Here is an 8,031-nt window from a genome sequence, read left to right on the forward strand (position 1 = left end):
AACAGAACTGACTTAAGGCTAAATGTGTAAATGTCAAATTGGATACTTTGACATGTATTAATGTAAGCTGCTACTATAGAATGGATAGTTTGGTCCTGTACAGTTCAGCAAACTTGTACAGTCTATTTTCAGGAAAAACAGACTTAGCATATGGTCCTTGATGTCAAGCTGAATGTTGTGACATTCATTCCTGACAGCATATGCTAGATTGTAGGTTGTTTAGTTTTTTTGTTTCAGCTTTTTCTCAGGCTATTCTTCAGGGATTCAACAGCTGAGAGAAAATCCAGGAAATCAACAACCAAGCTTCAATTAATGAACCTAACAAATAGCCTATTTGTTAGTAACCTAGATGTGGAATTTAAGGGAACTCGCGTGACCTTAAATTTAGGAGAATACAAGTGCAAAGCCCAAGTACTGCAATATTAAAGGAAGTCGTTCCTTCATTCAGAACTGGGGATTTTGAGGCGTGAAGATTTAGTGTATCCATCATACTTCACTGCTGTATTTTTGTGAGTCTTGTATTAGAGATATCTTATAAACCAAGTTGTTATCTCGTAGATGATTGCTTTGGTGTAGGGTGTTCATTGAGTTGTAAGTGTTGTGTCACTCAAAGCTTTTAAGCGTGAGTGATGTGTATCTTGATTAAAGCTGTTAAGCACAATCAAGAATTGTTTGAAGTGTGACTTCAAAATTGTCTTTAATATTGATTAAAGGTAGTAATCACTGAGGTGATTGAGGGGGAGTGAGTAGGAACTCTGATCTTAGTGTAAGATTGAAATTGCATTGGGTAGGGATTATATGAAGAGTTGTAAACGGGTGAGTTTAACTTTGAATTAATACTACTAATAGTGGATTTCCTCCCTGGCTTGGTAGCCCCCAGACGTAGGTCATGTTGGACTGAACTGGGTAAACAATTACTTGTGTTATTTACTGCACTTACTTTTAAGTTCTGCATAATTCTTGTCTGTGCAGATTTGGATGTCATAACAACCCCTGTGACATCGAAAGTCTGATAACTAGAATTTCACTTAAGTTTTCAAACTTGGAGGTGAGCAGCTGAAGTCTAGACATCTTTACCCTAGAGGTGTCTTCATGAGTGGTCTTGAGAACGTCCCAAGCATCTTTGGCCACTTCACAGTTATTTACCAGCCTGAAAATATTCTTGTCTACTCCATTGAATATTGCATTCAAGGCTTTAGAGTTTCCAAGAGCAAGATCATCCTCCTCCTTGGACCATTGTTCTTCAGGCTTCTTCTCAGTGGTGGCTTCTCCTTCTTTAGACATGACAGGATGCACCCATCCTGTTAGCACAACTTTCCAAGCCTTGTTATCAAGGGATTTTAGAAACGCTACCACTCTAGGTTTCCAATAGTCATAGTTAGAACCATCCAAAATTGGTGGCCTATGAACAGATCCTCCATCTCTCTCCATTGTACCAGAAAGTATTGCCCCTAGATCTCACCCAGAACCAGAGCAGGATGCCTGCTCTGATACCAATTGAAATTCTGGTATCAGATATAAGATATCGAAGGTAATGTCACGACACTAATATCTGTTAACACACAATGGATAAAAAAATACAGAATGGTAAAGCGAATAACACAAGCAATTGTTAACCCAGTTCGGTGCAACTCACCTACGTCTAGGGGCTACCAAGCCAGGAAGGAAATTCACTAAAATAGAATTAGTTCAAAGACTCTCCGTACACTTCAACAAGTTACAGTCTTTCTCACCTAATCTCTACTCGTGCAATTTCTACCTAAGCACTCTTAGATATGAGAACCCACTCACTTGCCTTACAATCACACACCAGTGATTTTAAACAACAATCCCTTGAGAAAAGAAAATACTTTTCAATTACATACTCTTGATTATACTTCACAGTTTCAATCAAGAAGACACACTCTTGATCTTGCTTCACAGCTTTGATCAAGAAGACACACACTCTTGCTTAACAGCTTTAGATTGACAAATTACAACCACAAATCAGTCCAATTCAATCATCAATGGATGACTTGAATGACCTACAAGTCTTACGACTAAACAGACACAAACCCTAGCTCTCTCTTTGTATTTCGCTCAGTCTTGGTTGTGTGTTCAAATAGGTTTTCTAAGTCCCTCTTTATAGAAGCTCTCAGTTGGGCTTGGACATCTTGAAAACCCTAAATCTATTTTCCAATCAAATCTTTTTATAACAACTGTATAGATCTCCTTGGAAACGAAGTAAATCTGGTTGTAATCCATGATTGAATGCGCCAGCTAATCATATCTTCAATCAACCAAAGATTGCCATTAATTGTGCAATCACAAAACACCAGACATTCATACTAAATGTTCTGTGTACAGGATGTCATGACATCGGGTCTGACATCCTGGAAAAATCCTGCATAATCCAATAATTCCTTTTATAACTTCCAGCAGGTACAGCCATATCAGATGTCGTGATCTTGTGCATGTCATCTGAACCAATTTTGCATGAACATGTCTTTCATTTAAGCTCCAGCAGGTACAACCAATATCAGAAGTCATGGCATTGTATGTGGCATTCTGAAACGATTCTGCTTGCACATGATCTTGAACTCCAGCAGGTACATAGGATATCTTATGTTAAGACATCACATATGACATCTTGTGAACACTCTTTGTTTTACCAAAATTGCTGCCAACACTTAGAATCAACATTGACGTTGAGCTAACCAATAGCTCGATGGTCACGAATACACCACTACACATTCTTCTTATCATCATCATTAAAAGATCCTTTTATTTTTACTTGTTCAACATTATTGATGACGTTTGTTGGAATGTAAGGACTGTTCTCAATAGCTTTCCAAATATCATTGTCTTAAGCCTCAAGATACGCTTGCAAGCGAATTTCCCAAAAATTATAGTATTTTTCAACAAAGCAATGAGGTTTGTTATTACTACCACTATCCCTAAACACAGGGTTTGTGGAAGTCATCTTCTAGATCTTATGAGCAAGTTATCTATAACCTGCTCAGATGCCAATTGTAAGTAACAAGTGCAACCTAAGAGGGGAGTGAATTAGGTTTAATGATCTTCTGAGATATTTTATAAACTTTTGTATTTCATGTATTTTTATGAAATTAATGAACATATGAATGAATAAGAAACAAAAAAGTAAAGGGAAGTAAAGTAAAAACACACAGAGGATTATACTGGTTCCCCTTTCTAAACAAAGGTACATCTAGTCCCCTCACACCCCATGAGAGATTTTTCCTATTATTAAATCTTTGTACAATCATCACACCAAGACTTCTCCTACGATCTTCTAACAACAATAAAGAAGCACACAACTTTTTTGATTTCACAACAACACTAATAACTATAGTGGACTTTGAATCATTCTGATTTAAAGGACTTTTCCAACAAATAGAAAGACAAACCTTCCTATTTGAAAACACCTATAAAAAGTACAACCATATTCTTACATGAAAAAATCACCACACTTGGTGAATATTACAAGAAATTGAAAAAATATTATACATGCAAACTTTGCTGCTTTTCTGATATATTGACAATTCAATCTTCTTCTTCAATGAACAAATCGAGATTATATAAACATTTAAATTCCCAAGTGTTTTCACTAAACTTTTTCACATATGAATGCAAATTATGCAGGAAAAAGTTTTTATGTTAATATTTTATTGGCACTTGAAACATATGAAAAAATGTTCATGAAAAAGGTTATTTAAACAATGAATAATCCTTCTATTTATAACGAACCAAATGTATCTTAGAAAATCAGAAACAATGGTTGGAAAATACTCATGATCATTTTCAATGTTATGAAAAGATTTTATAATCATTAGAGGTGTTGCAATGGTACAACATTTTTAATGTTTTTACATATGACAATCGATTGCTGTAATCATGCCAATCGATTGCTCATTCTATAACAATCAAAAATATGCAAATTAACATTATGACGGTCGATTTACATGGGCAGACAATCGATTGCTTTAGTTAAAAAATGGAAACATTAATCGATTTACACTTAATGACAATGGATTGCTCTAGTTAATATTTATATAAAATGCAAAATAAAGACTCATGACAATCAATTTTTGTAATAGGTAAATCAATTGTTGCTTAGACAAAATGTAATTTTTTCTAAGTTAAACGATGAAACTTGAACCAATACATCCATACAAGTTTATGATTAATTATTAAGCACATAAACCTTAAAACAACTAAGTTGCACATTGTACCATGATCTATGATTCAATTCCATTGAAATCCAAAACTTTATGCAAACTTGAGACTTTGATTTTGTATATTTCTTCTTTAATCTTTATTCTAAGATAAATTTTTGCCTTCATCAAAACCAAGTTATGAAGGATGAACACAACTTCTTCACAATTACAAGTATCAATGTCGATTTCAAACACCAACGTTGACATACTTTTAATAAAAATGTCGACTCTATAGATATTCTTAGTAATATTATAGTTTTAAGATTCACACTCCTCTTTTGACCACTATCATAAAAAATATTATATTTATTTAAAAAATATAAAAAGCAGCTAATTAAATAAGTTTTTTAAAAAGACAATTTTAAAATTTGATTTGTGTTTAAAAACTTATAAAATTAATTGTATTTAGTTTTTTAAAAACCTAATCCACCAATAAAGAATTAACAAAAATAAAAATTACCGAAAGCTATTATATTCCTTATGGAATCATCATTTGCATAAATTGAAATGCATTCTCACCAAATCTCATTTTGAATGTAAAAATTTGAATTTGTTATACGATTAATGATATGAAAACATGATTTCCATTTTTGTTATGAAAATGATGCTAGAATTACAAAGTATAATTAGTTTCTTGATCGGTAAGAAATCCACAAGGGTAGAAAAGGGAAGCCAGAAGAACACAACAAGTTGATTATAAACTGCTATTCTTTACTTTCACTTTGAAACAAGATTACAAGTGTTACAAAATAGAAAATATCCTCTCTCACCCTAATTAGGATTTGCGTTATACAATTATGAGAGACTAGTATGTTATTTATAAGAAAACTAACATACTAAACTAATGAGCTTTTACACACATACGCATCACACGAGTTAACTTAGAGAACAAGCTAACTTAAACAATTAGGCATAACAAACAGGCCCAATTCGGTATGCTAACAATCCTAGTATACTTCGACTACAACATGTGAACAAACTTCGACGACATGCTAATGTCTTGTCAAATTGTCGAACCAAGAAGCTACCCTTCGACCATACTAGAGTTTGATACAATATCTCACAAATCTCTACCTTGGGAGAAACTCTATAACACCAAGGGAACAAACTAGCTTTCTTCATTCAACTTTATCAACTGCATACAGTGGAAAAACTTGCAACTTGATAATGTCTTGGTGATCATATCATCAACATTATGATATGTCGAAACCTTCAGCACTTGGACTTCTGCACGCTCGATTACCCCTCTAACGAAATGCAGCCTCACGTCGATAACTCGACCTTGAAGTTTTAGTTCCTTAGAAAAACCTTCAAGCCACATTGCTTCTTTCACAACTTCAATGAGGGAGATATCTTCCGCTTCAGTGGTTGATAAGGCAACGACCTTCTGAAGTGTTGCTTTCTAACTAATTATTATGCCAAACATAGTGAAAACATATCGAGAAATAAATTTTCTGGAATCCATACAACCTGCATAATCAGAGTCAACATGCCCTTCGATTTCTGCTTTACTATTTTCACCATACGCTCCACCATAAATCAGGACTTTGTTCAGAGTCCCATTTATGTACCATAGAAACCACTTCAATGCTTGCTAGTGAGCCTTTCCAAGATTCTCCATGTACCTGCTTACAAGACTTACTACATATGTTATGTCGGGTCTACTACATACCATATCATACATCAAAAAACCTACTATGTTAGCATATGGGATGCTATTCATATAAACTCTTTTGACCTCAGTACTGGGACACTGATCTGTACTCAGCTTGAACTGAGGGTTTGTCAGAGTCACAACAGGCTTTGAATTCGATATACCAAACTTGTCAAGAATCTTCTTTAGGTATATCTCTTGAGTTAAGCATAATTTTGGCTACTTTCCGTCTCTTTGGATGTCAATCCCAAGAATCCTGGATGTTGCTCCCAGATCCTTCATATCGAACTCCTTATTGAGTTCAACCTTCACCTTCATTACATTCTCGACATTGTTCCTTATTATGAGAATATCATCCATATAAAGAAACAAAATAATAAATGAATTTACAGGTCGAAATCTGAAGTGAACACACTGGTCGAATTGACTTCTAATGACACCTATGTGTGCCATGAACTTGTCGAATTTCCTATTCCACTGTCGAGGAGATTGTTTCAATCCATATAAAGATTTATTCAGCTTGCACACATAATCTTCCTTACCCTTTTCTGCATACCCTTCAGGTTGCCTCATTAGGATTATTTCATCTAGATCTCCATACAAAAAGGCAGTCTTCACATCCATTTGTTCTAGTTCTAGGTCGAACTGTGCCACTATGGCAAGTAACTATTGAATGGACTTGTGATTCACAATATGAGAGAACACATAATTTAAGTTGACACCTTCTTTCTGAGTGAAACCCCTTGCGATCTATCTTGCCTTGTATCTGTTCGATGTCACTCCTTCGATTCCCTCCTTAACTTTGAAAAGCCACTTACAGTTGACTAACCTGGATCCAACAGGTTTCTTGATCAGTTCCCAAGTGTGGTTATCATAAGAGACCTCATCTCATCATCCATGGCCTTCAGCCATTTAGTCTTATTTCAGCTCCTCATAACTTCCTTATAGTTTTTAGGTTCATCATCTAGAACCTCACTTGCAGAGATTAAGGCATAAGCTATGGGATTTGCATACCCAAGTTTTTGAGGTGGCTTGATGACTCTTCTCGGCCTGTCTCTTGCCAACAGGTAGTCATCGACAATTTCCTCATCTTCCTCGGTATCTTCAGCATCTTGTGCTTCTTCTTCAACTTGATATGGGATACATAATTCATCATCAACAGGCTCCACCTCAACAGGAATCTCTTCTTGTTCCATCTCTTCTTCATATATTTGTGCACTTTGACTAACGTCATCAGTTTTCTTGAAAGTCATCTCAGCTTCATTGAAAACTACATCTCGACTGGTGATACACATCCCGTGACCTAGCTCTAGGCACCATAGTCTATAATCTTTAAATCCTTCAAGCTATCCCATGAGAATGCATCTCAGAGCTCTAGGTTCGACCTTGTCCTACCTAATGTGAGCATAGGCTATGCAGCTAAATACTCTAAGTTTGTTGAGATCTGGTGGATGTCCTGGCCAAATTTCTTCAGGTGTCTTCATATCTAACATAGTCGAAGTACATATGTTTATCAAATATGTTGTTGTCGAAACAGCCTCTGCCCAAAACACCTTCCTTAACCCAGCACTAGTCAACATGCATCTTGTAACACCCCGAATAAAATAAGAGAATTATTTAAATTAAGTTAATAATATATTTATTAATTTAATTAAATAAATTGAATTATTGGATTATTATTATTATTATTATTATTATTATTTGGAATAATAATTAGTGGAAAATATATAAGTTGGAATAAGAGAAAAGGGTTTTCATTTTTGGTAAAGAGTTTTCACGTGAAACAGAGAGGCGGCTGAAAAGTGGAAAGTGGAGAAAGAGCAAAGGTTGAAGAACGGAAAAGCTTGAAGCTTAGAGATTGCCGAATTATCTCAGGTAAGGGGGGGTTTATCGTCGTTTAATGGGTATTATAGATTAACATGTCATGGGTAGTGATAAACCGTTGAAGTGACCCTAATTGGGATGTTGAATGCTGAAATATTGTGATGAATAAGTTGTATTAAAGCTGTAATTGAGTCCGTAATTGTGTGAGTCGTGTTCCCCCGAACGTATAGCTTTTTACGGAAATTGAATCGGAGGTCCGGAAGTCCTCCAACGGCGGAAAATGCGGAGAACTCTGCATTCTGCCTTGTGTTAGCGCAGGAACTGCTGTTTGGTCTG

This window comes from Lathyrus oleraceus, chromosome 7 (genome assembly GCF_024323335.1).
Source record: "Lathyrus oleraceus cultivar Zhongwan6 chromosome 7, CAAS_Psat_ZW6_1.0, whole genome shotgun sequence".
Classification (NCBI taxonomy): domain Eukaryota; kingdom Viridiplantae; phylum Streptophyta; class Magnoliopsida; order Fabales; family Fabaceae; genus Lathyrus; species Lathyrus oleraceus.